Source organism: Alligator mississippiensis, chromosome 1 (assembly GCF_030867095.1).
Source record: "Alligator mississippiensis isolate rAllMis1 chromosome 1, rAllMis1, whole genome shotgun sequence".
NCBI classification, from domain to species: domain Eukaryota; kingdom Metazoa; phylum Chordata; order Crocodylia; family Alligatoridae; genus Alligator; species Alligator mississippiensis.
The window spans coordinates 99,800,193-99,819,560 of record NC_081824.1 but is presented as its reverse complement, the minus strand read 5'-3'; the positions used below and the strand labels follow the sequence as shown (position 1 = coordinate 99,819,560).

At 40.8% G+C, this 19,368-nt stretch overlaps 1 protein-coding gene across 1 annotated transcript in view; it reads left to right on the top strand.

Moving 5' to 3' along the window:
- Positions 1–557: 557 nt before the first annotated feature.
- HS3ST5 (heparan sulfate-glucosamine 3-sulfotransferase 5) overlaps positions 558–19,368 on the top strand; it is a 300,161-nt gene continuing 281,350 nt past the window's right edge. The window contains exon 1 of the mRNA XM_059733129.1: positions 558–873. The gene's annotated coding sequence lies outside the window, so the exon portion shown is untranslated. The remainder of the gene's footprint in view (positions 874–19,368) is intronic.

Sequence of the window (19,368 nt, the reverse complement as noted above, 5' to 3'; positions counted from 1 at the left end):
CAGTAGCGAGCAGACAGCAGCAGCACCAGCCGGGCTGATGATGCAAAGAACTTCCAGTGCTGCTGTGGCTATTTTTTTTTATTCCTCCTGAGAATGAGCAGGAGGGTTTTGGGATGTGAATCTCCCCCTCTCCCCATCACCTCTCTCTCAGGCCTGCCTGGAGGACACAGGGGCATGTGCCAGCAGGTAAATCAGGCGGCAGGGAGCTCCCTAGCAAGTGGCTGGGGAAGGGGAGAGGGGGGGAAGCACAGCATGGGAGAGGAATTAGGTATGGCAGAGCTGGTGAGGAAAGGAAACTCCTGCCTGCCTGCTGCTGCTGCTTCCTTATTCCGCAGTGGTTGCTCATCCTGGGAATCAGGCGACAAGAGCCGGCAGCAGCCTTCTGTCCCAGCCCGGACCCCCCCAGTGCTGAGGCGAACCAGGTCCCCTCGCAGCAGCTGCAGGGCTGGAGGTGGAGGGATGTGTCTCACCTGCGCGGCGCTTTGCAGCCTCCGCCGCTCGCTGCCTTGCAGGGGGCGGGTGAAGAGGGAGGAGGGAGCGGGGGCTCCTCAGTGCATCCGCGAGGCTGCGAGAGAGACTCGCGGCTCAGCTGGGCACGGCCGCAGCTGCAGCCGGGCAGGGAGCGGAGCGGGGCAGGGAGAGCCGCAGCCACGCGCGGGAGCCCCAGTCCGGGCTCCTCCTTGTCCTCCTGGCCGCAGCCTCCCCGGGATGTGCGGGAAAGGCGCCCTCCGCTGCGCCGCCGCCCGCCTCACTGCCCCGGCAGCCGCGTGTGCCCGCGCCGCCCCCCGCTCCTGCCTCGGCCCCGCGCTGCTCCGCCGCTGAGCCCCGGCCCCGGCCCTGCGCCTCCCCTCCGCCTGCTTTGAAGGATGCCCGGTAAGTCGTCCGGGCACCAGGGAGTGCGTGTGTGCCCGGGCTCCGCTGCGGGCTGCTGCCGGGGGGCGTGTGCGAGTGCACACACATGCACATAGACATGTACACACACACACATGCATGCATACCTGTATGTACAGTAGATGTGTGTACAGATGTATATGTGTATGAAGGTGTGCATGTCTTTGCACATGTGCATATATGTGTGTGTACATACATCCATATACATGTACTGATATGTATGTGTCTGTGCATTTGTATATGTGTATGCGTGTGTATATGCCTGTGTGTATACATACACACACACATATGTGTGGATGTGGATGTGTGTATATATATATATATGTGTGTGTGTGTGTGTGTATGTATATGTGTGTTTGCGTCCAAGAGACTAAGGACACACACACACACACACATCCATACATATATGTATACGTGTGTATGTATGGATATGTGTATATATCCGTGTATGTGTGTATGTATATGTGTGTATATTCTAAGGGCACACACATTTATACACACATCCATACATATATGTATAAGTGTCTATGTATGGATGTGTGTATATATGCATGTGTATGTGCATATATATATATATATATATATATATATATATATATATATATATTTGTATGTGTGTGTGTGTGTCCAAGAGACTAAGGACGCACACACATTTATACATACACATCCATACATATATGTATAAGTGTCTATGTATGGGGGGGGTGTATGCTTGTATGTGTGTGTATCCTTAGGCTTTTGGAGACGGACACACACACACATACACACACACACAGGCAGAGCGTGTGTGCAGATGTGTCCGTGCGCACAGAGACTTGGTGTGGAGCAGAAGGCAGGGCAGGGGACGCCGGGCTGCTCGGGTGGTGGCGGGAAGCTTTGCAGGACTGGGGCGCTCGGGGCCGCCGGCCCGCGGTGAGGACGGGCGAGGAGCCCGGGGCGCGGCGCTGTGCGTCGCAGCTGGGGACAGTCCGGGAGCGGGGCAGTGCCGCGCCGGGGCCCGGGCACAGCCCGCTCCTATGGGAGCTGTTGAGGGAGGAGGCGGAGGGGCAGCTGGAAGGAAGCAGCTGCTGGCTCAGGTGGGGCGTGGAGACTCTTCGTAGCGGGGGTCTACGGGGGAGGCAGGGATGCTGCTTTTCAGGGCTTCAGCAGGGGCAGGGAGGGGCGCTGCTGTGTCTGGCGCTGGTTGGGGAGGCTCCAGGGAGCCCCACTCCTGGGGGCACTCCCCCCAGGCAGGCGCCCCTGGAGCTGTGCAGGGCCACTCCATCCTCCTCTCAGCCCTCATGCTCTCTGCTTAGGGTTGTAGCTGGAAGAGCTGGAGGGAAGGGCAAACAGTTGCAAGCAGGTTTGAGACCAAATCAGTGCCTGGGAACTCGGCTCGGATTGATGGGGGACTGGCTGTCAGAGGTCAGAGGCACCAGGGCAAGGGGCTTTTTGTTCTAGTCCCCCTGCTCTGCCTGGTTTGTGGGGAAAGTGTCAAGCTGGTGGTTTTGGATTTGGATAAGCTCTTTCCATATTGCTTCTGGCTGTCAGAGGCAGGACAGCAATCTTTTCTCTTGGGATCTTTGGCATCCTGGGTCCAATCCTTCTCCCTTTGAAGTCAGTGGGAAAATTTCCCCCCCCCCCCCCCCCCAACTACAGTAACAGAAGTGGGGTGGGCAGGACTGAATACTGCTGCAAGGAAAAGGACAAGGAAGTAGGTTGGAAGAGGCACAGTAGCAGCAATGAACAGAGATGGTTCAGGGGCTGGGACACATGATTTATGAGAAGAGGCTGAGGGAACAGGGCTGATTATTCTAGAGAAGAAAAGACTGAGCCGGGATTTAAAAGCAGCCTTCAACTACCTGAAGGAGGGTTCGAAAGAGGATGGAGCTAGACTGTTCTCAGTGGTGGCAGACAACAGAACAAGGAGCAATGGTCTCAAGTTGCAGCACAGGAAGTTTAAGTTGAATATTAGTCACAAATTTTTCACTAGGAGGGTGCTGAAGCATTGGAACAGGATATCAAGGGTGGTTGTGGAATCTCCATCCTTGGAGATTTTTAAGGCCCAGCTCTACAAAGCCCTGGCTGAAATCATCTAGTTATGTGTGATCCTGCTTTGAGCAGGGGATTAGACTACATGACCTCCTGAGGTCCCTTCCAACTCTAATTTTCTATGATTCTATGAAAATAAATAGATTTCTAAAAGGTGACTAGAGCCGTGTTCAGAGAGATTTAGCTGCATTGTGTCAGAGTTACCCTGTGAATTTCCACTCTGACTTTGAAAAAAGAAAAAACAATCAAAATTGGATCCTTTTTTCAAATGCTTGCTAGCAAAATAGGGAAAGAATAGTCATTTTATACATAGCCCTCTACAGAATAACCCCTGGGTAGAGTTGGCTAGTTTTCTGATTGGGGTGGGGATTCTGCCATAAAGTTTAGAACAGGGAGGGACCAGATCCAAAGCCCATTGAGGTCGGTGGAGAAGTTCCTATTAATTTTAATAGTCTGTGGATCGGGCCTTGAGAGAGTAAACAGTGGGACCTGGAAAACAAGAAGAGAAATGTAATATAATCCATAAGGAAAAGAGTTGCATAAGCTTTTAATGTATAAGCAATCCGTCCTCTCTCCCTGCTGCCCTTGGGGAAAAAATAGTAAATGTGGTATAATTTATCATTTCTTATTCAGTTTTTAAGGCCTTCTTCAAAACATACACACACAATTAAGTAGGAATGCCTCTAGTTAATAATTAAAATGGACATGTTCATACAGACTACAAAGATTTTACGAAAAATAAAATCCATTAGTAAATGGAAGTTCAATTCACGGAACATTCTCAGTATTGTACAATATCAGTGTTATGGGAAAGTAAATATAAGAACGAGACACCAAAAAGTCAATATTGACTTTTAGGAAAAAATAGCTCTCATTTCTATAATCTAACTGCTTAAATTGACCACACCCTGTTAAAAAAGATAGAGTGTGAGTATGTATAAAAGAGATATACCAAGGAGTAAAAAAAAAAAAAATTAAAAAAATCTATAGTGACCCGGCTAACTTTTCTGCAAAATGAAATGTCAGAATATTAGATATCCTTGTATGGCAATCTGAAACAATCAGGATTATGACAGTAAACCAGGATGATAACAACTTGAATTATTAGAAAGCAGATGCTTGCATAGAGAGTATAATCTTTCTATGTTATGTTTTTATACACTTGTTAGCCTCTTAATAAAGAATCTGTGTTACTAGACATTGCACATTTGCACATACAAGTTCAAGGTACTGCATCTAGTAGTCATCCTTTTTTGCATGGTTCTGTATGGTTTTGCATTGCTTTTGAAGTAAACGTGTCAAGAATATTTATTTATGGATTGATTAAGATGTTCCTATTAGAAATGAAAGAAAGAAATTGGGCTCTAAAGTAGAAAAATATTTTATTCTTTATTACTTTTCTTTCTTTTGTGCTATTTTACATAGTACCTTGGGGGACAAAGGATATTTCCTTGTTGTACTGAATTTTCTATTCTTAATTTTACATAACATTTTGAATTCAATTGGCTTAACTTATCTAGTACAGTATGTGAAAAGGAATTGTACACTGGCTGTACAGGGAATAATATTTAAAGGAATTTTTATTGGTTTTGATTTTTGTGGGTTATCCGATCATTTCATATAATTGAAATATTTTGCTATATAAAACAATTACTATTATTGTGTTTTAATTTTAAATACATCGAGTTAAATGGCTTTTATTTCCACATTAGGAACTTTGGCCTGATATTCAAAGGTACTAAATACCCACAGGTTCTATTGACTTCATTTTGAATTTGGGGATACCTGGTAACTCTGAAAAAGAAGACATTTATCTCCGTAAGTCTGAACATTTGCCTTGGAGGCCATCAATTTGGCAGTTCTGAATACCCTTCCAGAGAGTAAACAGTGTACAGTAAAATGTATCCCAGTAATTATTGCTCATGCGTACAATAAGAAATTCATGTGTATGGTAGTTATATATGTTGTTTGAAAATAAGTAAGTGTTTAGCAGTGATTCTCAACCACGGTGCCGTGGCACCCTGAGGTGCCTTAAAACCCTTCAGGGGTGTCGCATAATATTAGTGCTGTTAGGTGTGCAAACGTGATTAACAAAATGAGTGCAGAGATTTCAGATAGGAATTTGTAGGGTTAAAACATTTGTGACCTCCTATGGTTTTTCTGAGTACTTTGCAACATAAATTTTGCTCTATTAGTTTTTCATAGTAAAAACAAGTGAAAACTAAGAGCTGGCATTTTCTGAGGGATGTCTTGAGTCTAATACGAGGTCCTGGAGTCTAAAAGGATTCAGAATCACTGGTTTATAGTTACAGTTGTTGGCATTTTTGATTGACTTGTTTTTTTTAATTGAGTGTGTTGTTTGGGTTTGTAAATCAGGGATCATAGGGAGTGAACCTGTGAAGAAGAGTCTGAATTTGAATCTTCTTTAATCTCCTTTAACGTCTTTACGAATATAATTTGTGGAACAGCTTCATTCAGATGTTTCTCATTTAGAGCCACTGGCATTTTAATGTAATTTGTATTAACCTGAATCATGTTTATGGTATCATATCTTCAAGTTGTCAGGTGAATGGTCCTGAAAGATTATTGGACTCTTACTATTAGAAAACTGTTAGCAGTCTTAGCAGGATAAAAATAAATGGAACAGTGACTACTGATTTCTAGTCTTGTTTATATATTTTTTTAAATAAATTGTTTTTGGGTACTATGGTGTTATATCTTAATCTATAGAATAAGCCCCTAAAACAAGTTATTAAGGACTATGCTTTTTGAATATCAATATATCAAATTCAATATATATTGATTGAAGGGGACCAAAGCCTTCCTAGTAGCTCAAATCAATCAAAATATTGTATTCAGGTTATACATTGTGCATATGGAACCTGACATGTAAACCAGATGGCATGTAAAATTATTCATAGCATGTCAGGAAAACCATACAAGAGCTAAACACAACTCAACAGAACAAGGAAAGATATAACTGATGAAACAGATTTTGTGAAACTGATAAAACAAAACCTGTTACTGATATGTGTCATAACCTCAATCGTACTTAAATGTAACTCTTTTGTGTTTCCTTTAGTTTAGGACTTTTTTCTAAAGAAAATGATCTTTCCTAGATGAGCATGAAAGTTTACATGCTAGAGTTGGATGGCTAAATAATATGGAAATGAACACTGTAATATCAACTGTAATACAAATTTTGCTCCAAAATGGCAATCTATAAAGATTATTAAATTAACAAATAAATAAATGCTGAGTTATTTTATGATTTGTCTCTCAGTCGCAACAAATTTTAAAATAAATTCATAGTTAAATTAATGAAGTTAAAGAGTAATTGGAGAAGGGTACACAGAAGGAAAACCAAAAATCTCATGCTTATATTTAAGTATGTGTTTGGATCCTACTAACTGCGAAGAAATGTAAGCATGTGCTTAAACACTTAATTTACCAGAAATAATTTCCTAAATCTAGGCCAGGTAGTGGAGTATATTTTTCTAAATTAAGTGTCTCAACTTTTTTGAATCTGCAGTTATAGAATATAAGTAGTGGTTGGGCTGTACAGTTGAATATCTGCTTGATAATTTGTTTTTAATATTTGGGCAACAAGCACCTGAAAAGAGTCTACATGTTTCAGAGTTGTATACTTTAACAAATGTTAGTATTCATTTTTAATTATATTAAGACATCTGAAATTATGCTAAGGCACTAAGACTGTTTTATGCTGAGTTTCAGACCAAAGAGAATTTTTAAAGATCAGATGTGAAAGAACAACATTTATAATGAAAGAGTGTGCCACAAGATGAAATCTCAGAATACTAGTAGGGACCATTATAACATAATGTAGACTTAAATAGACAGTTTCATAAGGTTCATACATGTTTGAATTAGGCAAATTAGGCCACACTTAAGCTGTTTAATAATCCAGACAACTTTTAAGATACTTGATGTCATACAGTGTGTCAAAAATGATAATTTCCATAATACTCAATCGTTGGTACCTGTGGTTATGATGAATCTTACTGTTAGCAATGGGATGCTTCTTGAGAAAAATGTAACTCATCTGCCTAGGGATTAAAATAACATATATACCCCAGCATAATATAAAACAGTAGCATCCAATTCTTTTTTTCCCAGAAGTTTAAGTCTTTTTTAGTCAAAACACTGTAATACAATCTTGTATTATAATAGCTTGAATAATCTTGACTGCATGTGTTTGCTGAACTCTCTAAAGAGCTGTCATAAATAAAGCTATTAGATTGCTTGATAGTAGAGACATTTGGAGACTACTAAGGGATATCTGAATTTACATTTACGCAAACATCTAAAAAAAACCCATATATGAATACCAAAAGTATTTGAAAAGGGCCTTTAACAAACAATTTATGATAATTATTTATATTCTCGTTTTGCTTTAAAAACATACAAAGGTAATGTTAATGTTAACAGATTAATCCTGTATAAAACTAAGAGCTAAATTGACAAATTAGGGATTTGTCCTTTACTGCAAGTGCTTAAACTTGGTCAGATGGCTTGTAAACTTTCCGCACAACCTGATTTTCTGTATGTTCACATCAGTGCCTCCTCATGCCCTATCTGGCATTGCAGCTACAATGATATTATTAAAGAGCAGCATCTCAAGGGAGTGCAGTAGGTTTTTCTTCAGGGAATTCGATTTACACTACATCTTGGCTTCTGAGCAAATGGGCAGTTGTTTTTGATTTTACAGTTACTGTTACATTTGACATTACTTTAGCCCCAAATTCAGACTTCACAGAATTTGTCAGAAAGAAAGAAAGATAGAGAGAGAGAGAGAGAGACAGAAGAAAAAATAAAGGAAAAACAAAACATTTAGTGGTATTCTTTTTGTGAAGGGTACTACCTTAATAGAAATGTATTTAATGTCATAACAGTTTGAGACAACAGTAAAGACTGAGACCAGGAAAAAGATGAAATATAAAAAGATGTGTTTCTTTTCAGATAGACACCTATGTATTTTCACGTGGATAACTTCTTAGATATGGATGGGTTTATTCACATCCAAAAAGTTATTCCAAACCATTTGCTGGAGCAGGGCAAAAACAGGGTAGAAATTTCAGACTGCTTCATTAGACAGGTAACATTTTCTGACCATGGACAGTACTTTTTTCTTTGAAATTCGCAAAAAAAACTAAATGTTTCGGTCAGGTGCTTTATGCTATTGTGTTAAGCAAGATGAGGATCACATCCAGCCTCTGTCTGTATGTTACTGCTGCTTTTTGGATCACGTCTCTGTGCACATATCTAAAACATTAATTCAGACTGTTGTTGACGTCCATTTTCATAGATTTCATAGATTTTATAGACATTAGGGATGGAAGCGACCTCGGGAGATCATCTTGATGACAACAACCTCTTCCCCCTATCTTGCCATAATGATAGCCATTCAAGAAAGCGGCTGCATATGTCATCTCCCTAGTTCACCTCTTTAGCTAACCCTTTTCCCCCTATCAAACATGAACTTTTTCTCATAACTTTAATGTCCCATAGTCTCTCTCTGCCCTTCCTATCATCTTCCAAATACTTTTGAGGTGTCTAATTATACCTCTGCTCTGCCAGTGATGCTGGACTTTATTTGCTAAATTTTCAAACAGACACTTTCATTCTTTACCCCATGCTTTCTCTTCAGTTCAAAAGGAGCTGCATTTAAATATCTGCAATTCCACCTCTTTCAAAATCCTGTTTAAAGGTCTTCCCTGCTTTAGTGACTATAAAATCTCAACTGTGATTGGATAGCTTCTCTTCTCTGAGTTCTGTGTATCATTTAAACAGTATTATCTCACTTGTTTCTTTGTGTTTCCTCCATTTACTTGTGCTTTTACTAGTGGACTTGTTTTAAACTTAGATTATCAGCTCCTTTGAGTAGAGACCACTTTTGTGTGTTTGTATAGTACAATTAGGCTCTGGTCTATGGTTAAGTCCTGTAAGCATTACAGCAAGAGAAGTAATAAGTAATACCAGTAGAAGTGTTTGGCACTTCACAGTAAATTCTAGAGAAGAAACACAAGGTACTTGAGAGAGACAAGGGAAGTGTGTATGCTAGATGGAGCACTGACACCGAATAAGTTTCCATTTTTCTATGTGCATTTATACTTCCAAAAACAGTGCTTGTGAAATCCTGGCTGAAGTCAGTGTGAGTTTAGCTGTTAGCTTGAATGAAGCCAGAAGTCTTTAGGAATTACTTAGATAAGAAGAGGGTTGGTGGTCAGCAGATTTAGCCCAGGAAGTTGTTCCTTGTTCAGGGTACAATATTGCAGAAGGTTGGAAGGCAGGGATGGGAGAAGGAAACAAAGGTAGCATTGATTACTATCTTCAAATACCTAAGGGTGATTACAGTGAAAATGGAGATGGGCTTTTCGCCCTGACTGTTGGGGACAGGACAATGAGCAATGGTACCAAACTGTGGCAGAGGAAATTCAGGGTCAATCTTGGAGCAGGTTGTTTATAGAAGTTGTGAAATCTCTACCCTTGGAAATTTTCAAAAGCGGATTAGACAGACATTTAGCTATGATGGTTTAGTCAGTACCCTATCAAAGGCAGTGCCAGCAGTGCACCAGCATTGGGCGCCCTTGCACAGGGGGTGCTAAACCAAATGGAAGAACATAGTAGTATGTAGGTGGGTGCCAGAGGTGTAACAAGAAGAGTTGGCACCTTGGGCAAACCCTGCAGGAGAGTGGGAGGGTGGAAGAGGGGTGTGTGCAGGGTCTGAGAGCCAGGAGAGGCACAGTTATGAGACTGGGGAAGGGTATGTGGTTCCAAGAGGGAGCAAGAAGAGGGATGTAGCAGTCTTACTTATGCTGGGAATTCATAAAGAGTCCCCAGCTGAGCGGCTACTGCTGCCACTGCTGCATGCTCTACCTACCCTGGCTGTTGCTTTTAAAGCAGCAGCAGCAGCTGGGGACTATTTTCGAGTTCCCAGTAAGCTGTGGGGATCTTCTTGCTGCTGGGGCATGGACTTTGCAGGGCTGGGGGGCAATTCTGGCACCCCTCCTAACTTGGCCTCTGGAGTGAGTACCCCTTTCACCCATTCCTAGTTACACAACTGGGGAAGTGCTCTGTATATAACCTGCACCAGGTACCAAAATGCCTGGCTACAGCTCTGGATTTAGTCAGATATGATCCTGCCCTGAGCAGGCGCTGGACTAGATGACCTCCTGAGGTCCCTTCCTGCTCCACTTTCCTGTGATCTTATGATCCTATGTTATCATCAGCATTAGCAAAGTAAGGGGGAAGAATGGCACATGAAAGAAGAAACAGATGAGAAGCAAGCTGTACAGAGCCTTTAAGGTATGTATGAAGCTTAAAATGATGCTGTGGGAGTGGAAGCTAGTAGAGCTATAAAGAGATGATTTGATATGATTTAATTGATTATCAAGGAAAATAATTTTGCCTTTGGCATTCAGAGAGAGGAATCAGATTTTGGAAAGGGGTCTTGGGAGGCTAGAGGATATAGTGGTTGAGAGAAAAATAATAAAGGCTTGGACAAGAGGTGTTACCTCTTGGGACAAAAAAGATTTCATATAATTGAAACATTTTGCTACATTAAACAATTAGTATTATTGTATTTTAATTTTTGGTTTGTGTTTTTTAATAAGATCAAGAAGACATGCAAAGATTGTCAGGGCTATGTGGCAAGAATGAGAAGGAGTCGATGATGATTCTGGTATTGCAAAACTGAGATAAAGAGGATTAAATGAATGTAATCTTGCCTTAAAAACAAATGATCATATTAATAGTGATCTTAATCTGCAGGGCACAGTGACAACTCTATCAAAGACAAATAAATAACTATTGACTTTTTAAAAAATAGTAGTCAGAACAGCCAAGATTACAATTAGAAGTTGCATTGCTACAGCAGTAATTAGGAAAAACTTCTCTGTTAAAAATGCAAACTATCAAAATGTAATGCATGTAACTGAAATCAATAAAACATTAGGTTAGGTTACTGAAATTTTTTCTGCTAATAAGGAAGCAGAACTGTTGAAAGAAAAATCAGAAAGAGACAATTTCATACATTAAATTTCAAACAGTTGCATCAGATTATATTTTTATTAAAAAGTATTCATTTGCTGTTTTACAATCTATAAAGTTTTCTACCTTGTCACCTACTTGTTCCATCCTTCCTATCAAGAAGAACATCTGTGTGTGTTGTTTCTTTCTGACCATGAAGATATAAGGGAAGATATGAGAGCACAATAAATGACTGAGACTAGTACAATTCTTCCTGAAGGGAAAACAACAGGTCCCACTGGTTTTCCTGCAGAATGCTTAAACCCTTGGCTATAGAACAGAAAAAAATATTCAATACAAAAAGAAAAAACCCTATGCAAACAGTGCATTTTTGTATTGAAGAAGAAAAATCTGCAGGTGATTTGCCAGCTACTGGCCTATGTTTTACAATCATGGCCAAGATTCTGACACCAAGATTTGAATCATCAGCTCTGATTTTATAATGAAACATTGCAAAAGATTCCCACTGAATTAATTGCATTTGAATAAGGCTTCAGGGCTCTGAATAGTGTCCAGAGAACAGTAGGGGTGAGACATTTGATGCAATCACTAGATAAACAGTATTTAATATAATCTTTTGATGCTGAAAAGGGAGTTGACTTTATCTAGTAAACCTATTTATTTGGCCTGATGTCAGGACTAGGGTTTGCAGGGAATTATTTGAGTTGAGTCACTGCCACATTTTCCTGGAGTCAGAACCACTCTGAGCATTTTAGATAAGGCAGGATATAAATGTATTAATAAATGAATAAATGTATAAATAAATAAATAAATTCTCACCCACATACTGACCACTGAATTATTAAACACAGTAAAAGGATCAGTTGCAAGTGTAAAAGCAAAGAGCTATCCAATGGATAAAAAAAATGTATCAATATATATATTTCTTTCTTAGGCAACAACTACATTCCAGAACTGTAATGCAAAATCTGATTAAAATACCTTTTATTTTGTTTCCTTTAAAAAAATCATCATCGCCATCACCTGAAAGAGAAAAAACCATGTGTGCTGTTTTATATTGCAGAGTTATTTTAAAGGGAAGAAAGAGTTTGGATGAAATCACTGGCTCTTTAAAGTCAGTAGCAAAATTCCCAGTGGTATCTGAAGCTCCTCTGTATACACCAGAAACTGTTATTAAATGTACGGACAAGTGATGTCACTGGTAAATATTTAAAAATGTTAACATCATACTGCTTTTCCTCTGAGGATGTAACTTGCTGTATCCATACAAAATCCAGTTATCCAGGCTTAATGGAAGTAGATGGAATTCATCAGCTTAACTACTCTTCAAATAGGTAAAGCAGGGGGGAAAGAAAGAGAAAAGAGGAACAAGAAAAAACAAAAAAAAAATTCAGTTTTTGAAACAAAATAGACACTTGATTTAATCTAGTTCCAAACTAAAAGAAAGACTAACTTTTATGAAGCAAAAAATGGGTGGGGGGGAATGGAATCAACTTTTTTTTTTTATAATTTATCTTGAAAAATCACTTTTATATTGAAAATGTCTGAAAACATTCCAACCTAACTTGAAGATAAGCACCTGAGCTGGTTAGGATTTCTTTTTTTTGATAAATGTTTTTGTTGGAAAATATTAATTACAATTTGTGGAAATTGGCATTGGTTATAGGAAGAGTTTGGTTGAAAACAATTTTGCAAAAATTATTTCAACCAGGGCTGTCCATCTTATGGTCCGTGAGCTTCATGGGGTTAATTTGTGGACCCCAGCATCCCACCTGGCTATTGTTCCCCTGATTGCTCTTGCTCCAACCTCCCACCTAGCCCCCTCCACTTCCACTTCCTAATCCTGGCCCAGGGAGCAGGGTGGCACAGTGCAGACCACAGGGACGGGGAAGCCCAGGGCCCAGAGTGCCCAGGCAGCACAGTGCAGTTGGAGAGCCCACCTCTGGGGATGGAGGCCAGGGCACTGTCCATGCTGTGCAATGTGGTCCCTACTGCTGTAGCCTGCATGGCGTGTGTCCCCTGACCGCTTAGAAGTTGGACAGCCCGTTCTTAACTGGTTTAAATAACAGCTTAAATGTCCTCTTTTGACATGTTCTGGATGAAAAACTTCTTCTACTTTTCATTTCCAATAATTTTTTTTCTTTCAAACTTTAAGTTAATTTATGGTTAAAATGTAAAAAAAGTAAAAATGAAATGTTTCAAATTTATTGAAACAAAATATTTAAGTGGACCCAATCCAGATGCGTTTTTGAGTGATTGTTGGTTCATGACATTTTTGGAAATTCAACTTTTTTGTCTTGATTTGGATGTAGGAAAATGCCATTCTCTCACCATTCACCCTTTTACACACGCTTGTACATAAAGGCTGTGCAGAGTTCATTCACTTATGTCAAACAGAAGGATACAAAATGGAGTTTTCAAGTTGCTTACAGGACAAGACTGACATGGTTACATTTCGCTACTATTACACTCATGTTAACATCAGCTACATTAGTTCAATTCCTGCTACATTAGGGCTTTGAGAGTTGATCTGAACTGAGCTAGTGAGTGGACATTGAAAAAGTTGACAAAAGCCACTTCCTCTTAATTGTAATTAAACTATGGGAAATTAAGGTCTTGATACTAATGGATCTTGAGACTAAAAGGAAGTTGGCCTGAAAGAAGACAGGTTAATTTACTCTTTCAGCAGCATAAGCTATAATATGTATTAATTATGTTTGTGCCTGTCCTTAGCATATGCCAATTGATACTGTTGGTGAATTAGACATCTTGCCTTTTGGATTCATTTCTGGATAGATCTATAAGGCATGGCACATAATCCAGAATCAGTGCATTGAATCAGTAGGGAAAATTAAGAATGTAGTGGATGGCAGGAGGCATGATTGTAGGATCGTAGATCAGATCCCAACAACACCCAATTGTCAGTGGAGGGGGAGCTCATGAGCCCAGGCTTCCTCTGCAATGTCATTTAGCAAGCTGGGTGCCTGGTGCACCTGTGGCTGGGAGCTTCAGTCTGCTGATTGGTGCCTCCAGCCTTAGGAGCTCATTGAAGTCTTGAACAGTTAAATGCATTCATCATATAGCCAGTGCACATTGAGGGCTGGGAGCACAGATGAGTGGACTGGATCTCCCAAGACCAGGAGTGCCACTCAGCTGACTGGTGCCCTCAGGCATAGGTGGACACCAGTGCCCTTCCAGGCTCCAGTGTGTTCCTGAGGCTGACAATGCCAATCAGATGGTTGGTGCTTCCAGCCCTTGGAGCTCACTAGCCATAAGATCAATTTAAGATGTGATGGGAACCAGCTCATGTTGTATAACAATTTAGTGGCTTATTCCCTGTTTTATTGCACCTTTAATCACATGAATGTGTGGCCAGGTTACAACTTAAGATGTGATTAAATGGTTAGTCACATGTTAAGCGTAATGTCTGCTAGGGACCTTAACATTGTAGGAGAATCACTGTTTGGTTAGGGTCAGTTTAATATCAACAGTTTATAAATAACTGAGAGTTCTGTAGTATACAGAAATGGTACAAATACACACTTTTCCTCTCAGAAAAAGGTTTTGCTAATTTGGAGGAAGAATACAAACTTGAGCATACATTCCGTAATATGTTGAAATATTCTATATTATCTGCATAAAAAAAAAAATATTCAGCTTTATAACTGCTGCATCTTCCAGTAGCTCCTGTAATACCTGTGTCAGCTGCTCCATTATTTTAGAGAAAAAAATAGTATTTTAAAGCCACCTCTGCTCTTCTGGTTTTTGGACTATGCTTTCTGGCTTACCCCCTGGATAAATAGCTCAGAACCTGCCCATGTTACTGTTTATGCACATATGGAATGAAGCAAGGTGGCCCAGCCCAAATATGGATCTGGCTCTAAGGTTCTTTAGATTTGATGAGAATATCTGGTTTGGCCCATTGTGGAGGGATCATTTTCTTGAAAAATTCCAAACTATATTCAAAATAGCATCATTTGGATCTGAAGTTTGAGATTTCCTTTTGAAACTGAAGGCTAAAATACAGGATGATCCCAAAGATGTTCAGTTAGCTTTGTTACTGAATATTGCCTGATGTCTTTAGAAAACACAGTTTAATTGTGTATACCAGAGATATAAAAAGTAGATGTAGAAAGACACCCAGGAAAAATCTGATAATGGCATTGAGTGGACAATAGACTATGTATCTCTAAAGTTTTAATCTGTTGTATTAATTAGATATTGTTGAACACTCGCTGCACAGAAAGTATACTTATTCTTATTTATGTGCTATAAAATGTAAATTCTAAGGGCAACTTGTTATGTACAGGAAAGCTGAACTTCTCAATTATTAATAGTAAAATCTTGAAAAATTTAAGTAAATGGCTATTGAGGCATTCAGAGTTCCTTTTGTGTGTGAGTGAAATGTATTATCCTGTAAAAAATGACACCACCAAACCCCTGCATTGAGTACAGAGTACAAATACAGTTTGCTGCTGTGGGGTAGTTTATGTGCCACACCCACTCAGAGACTTCTGGTGCTTCTCCTCTTTGATTACCTTCATGTCAGGCTGCTTTCTGAATTAGGGTTTGTTAATATGGTATCCTTTTAAGCCCTAAATACTCAAAATACAATAAATTTGCTCAGTTACTATTTGGTAAATAGAAAGCCACGAGCCTGGTAACTACAAAGTTCAATAGATGCTAGCAGGCAGAGCATCTTTTTTCAGTGGTTTCCAAGTGGTATATCACAGATTTCCTCAGCTTTCTGTCCATCCAAGATATGGCTTTATCATTAAAGTCTGTATCTTTAATAGGCCTCCAAAGTTGCATCATAGAGTTGCAAATCACTCTGCAGATTGCCTTCATTTTAAAACATTGCCTTTTGCGGGCCTCTATTACATTATAAAGGTGCATTGAACAAGTGTTAGGCTGAGGCATCTGGACAAAAGCCTTTAACACGTCTGATGACAATGTAGTGAGAATAGATTTCTATGTACAACATGCTTTCCTTCCTTCCTGGCTGTTCTTTGTATATTCCTCTGCCTTCTGTTTTCCATGTGCAGTCAGCTTGACACTGTCTCAGTTAGCTAACCTTAGCGTTTCTGTTATGGTAATGAAGACCTATTGACTAGCCTAGTCCTATGGCTCACTTTGAGAATTTGTGCAATCCTAAGTAGGCAAGCCACTCCTTAAAATGGTAGCATTAACCCCTTTAATGCACTTATATTTGTGTCATCCAAATGACTGTTTCAATATGTTTCTTAAGAAGCATTTTAATTGACTACTATTTTAGTTCATCACCCCCCAGGCCAGGTCAAAACCTTACAGTAAAGCTAAATGTACTCCTTGATATTGTAGACAGTTTCCTGAATTTTAAATGGTTATATCCTCATCAAGAAACCTCTTAAAAATGATCTTTGGTTTTGAACCTACATAGTTTTAGGCTTGCATTGAAAAAGGGCAGGATCTAATAATAACATTAAAAAATGAGAACCTCTCAGTCCTTGAAAATCACTGTGTCGTCTTCTTTAATTACACCTATGCTGATTTCTATCATCTGAAGACCTGGCCAGTGGATATCTAATTAGCTGACTTTTGCAGTTTATCTGGTAGGTAGATGTCCTAAATTATATTACTTGCACCTCTGTCATAGAGTCCCTCCAGGAAGGTGCTTGCTTGGGACCATTGTAGCCCTGTCTGGTCTCTAAGCACAGACAGTCAGAAAGTCTGAGGCTGAATTGATTCAGTCTTTGCAGGTTAGTCTAAACTGCAGAGATTGAACCAATTAGCAAATAAACATGTTCACTTTTGAGTCAGGAAATGTAGTCACATGCCTGCAGTGGCTCAATCCAGAAGCCGGGGGGTGGGGGGAGAGGTAGTAGAGCACACCTGCCAGCAACCACCAAAGGGGAGGGAACAGAGAAAGCCCTCCAAAGACTTTCCTCCCTCCCTGCTGGAGAAGAGGGGGCATGGCCAAGCCCCAGCCCGTGCCCTGCCTGGCGAGGGGGTTGGGGAGGTGGTGGGGTGGTGGGGAAGCAGTAGCATTAAATTCATAAAAGCTTGAACAAGAATAGTTCTTCCTCTGAAAAACTATAAACTGAAAATTATAAAAACATCCTGAGAGGTGTTTTTGCTTACTCTTCCTGCTGCCCCTGAGGTCTCTCGGATTTTCAGTCCAGCCCCAGAGCAGCAGGATTCTGCGAGGTTGTTCGTTGCTTCCTCTTCCTGCTTCCAGGTACGTCTGGGTTTTGTAATCCAGTCACAGCCAGCAGAAAGTAACTCCACAGGGCAACTCTGTACTTAGGGAAAGGGCAGTTTAACCCCCCTCCTTGGCCGCAGGCCCCAACTGGGGTTTGCCTGGGAGGGAGAGGTGGGGCAGTGAGCCAGCCAGTGAGCTGGCCCTCACTGCTCCAGCTAGTAAGCAGAGGTGCAGGACCAGCCTTGCTCTCTGGAGCAGACAACGCAGCACAGCTCAGCCCAGCCTGTTGAGCCCCAGCTCAAGTCTGGGTTTGTGCCCGGTATGCAAAGGCCAATAAAGATACCAGGGGTGAAAGTATAAAGAAGATTTATTGCTAGCAATAAAAGGTGCAAGCGAAATAATTTCACATAACAAGCACACCGATTTCTAATTCTAAGCATCTTTTATACAGGGGTTCTGGACCTTCATAAGCATCCTTGTTTGATAATTGGCTATAAAGGAGTGACGCAAGGAGTTCTTTACTGAGCATGTCTCTATACCTGTGTTTTAGCTATGTATCTCATTAACATACATGTATGTTTCATTAGCATACTTTTTCCCCACCTAGGGGAGTGATTTTTAGTATTTTAATCAGCTCTTTGACCCAGTACTCTGATTCTGCTTTTATTTTCAAGCCTCCTTTATCTAAGACTGTCTCCTCCTTACCATTGCAGATGGGCATTCGTCACATAACATTCACTTTTGCTTGGGCTTTGCATAGTAGTTTCTAGGTCACTCCTTACAAGCCCAGGGCTGAAAAGCATGCTGGGATGCTGGGGGAGTCTGATTTAACTTGAACCAGGAAGCAGTCTGGTACAAAACCTGCATAAACCGGTTTGACCCAAACCAGTTAAGTCTGATACTACATTCAACCAACTTTATCTGAAACCAGCTTCAGCCATTTTGAAACTGGTTTATGTGTACTGAACATATGTTTTGTTACAGGGTTAAACCAGTTTCTGATCACTAATAAACCAGTTTACGTGCAACTTCTGTCCCTAGCCTAAGAATTCCCCCTGAAGACAGCTCAGACTTGGCTTCAAGAGCAGGGGATCTCTAGCTCCTTCCCACTCAGACCTTTTGTTTCCCAACCCTCTGTGGTTGTTCTGTGGCTGTGACTCAAGGAGCTAGTATCCAGATCATCACTTGAGAGCTGAGAGTCCCTATTTTATCTCTTGTTGGAAAGAACAAGTATAGCCCAAAGATCCAAGCAGCAATACAGATGGCTCCTCTTGAATAAAGGTGTTTAATGTAGCAAAGGCCACCCAACCAGAGGTTTTCTGCCCCCAAAAGGTTAAACAGTCCCTCTGTCTCCAATCTAGCCTATGCATCCTTGAGCATGCCAAAATTACTCCTCTGTCCCCTTTCCATCTGCCCAGCTCCTCAGCCCCCAGTGCCGCTCCACTGTTGTGTCTTCAGACTCCATTCCTCTCCTCAGGTGCCCACCTTCTTTCCTTGGCTCTCCCATCCATTGTCATGCTTAGCTTCTTCAGCTTCTTTGGAGCCTTTTGGTTGTTACTGGCCATCCCATCCCTGCTGATGTGTCAACAAAACAAATCAAATCTTTTTGAGGATGGAGCTCTATCTAGTCTTGTCCCATATGTAGACAGGCTTGATTCCTTGTGTACCCATCATTCCCTGTGTGCTGGCTAATGAGGTAAGCTGACACATGCAAGATTATAACAACACGCATGTATTTAAAACAGAAATATTACAATAAAACCCATAGTTCATGCAAGCCTCTAATTAATTGTGCCTCATAAGGCACAGCTCAGCCCAAAATTCCACTGTTTTAAAACCAGCACAGATCATTTTTCCATTACTGTCTGAAGTTGGATAAGACCTGTACTACCAAACAGTGGTGTCTGCTCATTTGTTCATAGGTATACAGGCAAAAAGCAAAGTTACCTGCTTCCTAATACTAGGAAAATAATTCAGAATTTATTTCAGTACCTTCAACCTTTCTCAGTGTTGTGTACCCTCACTGTCCCTTGTGTAATGCCTTCTGGCACAGCTGCTTCAGTTACAGCTTTTGTTGCTTTTGTTGCTTCCCCTGCTGCTTTATCTTGTACTGCTGCTGTTTCTCATTGTGCTGTCACAGCTCCTCATGCTCTGCTCACTGTTTTTGTGTTTTCTCATACTTCAGGTTCTTCCATTCTAGAATTCAGTCTAATACCAGTTGGGCCACTCTGGCATTCCTCTCAGGATCCTCTGCT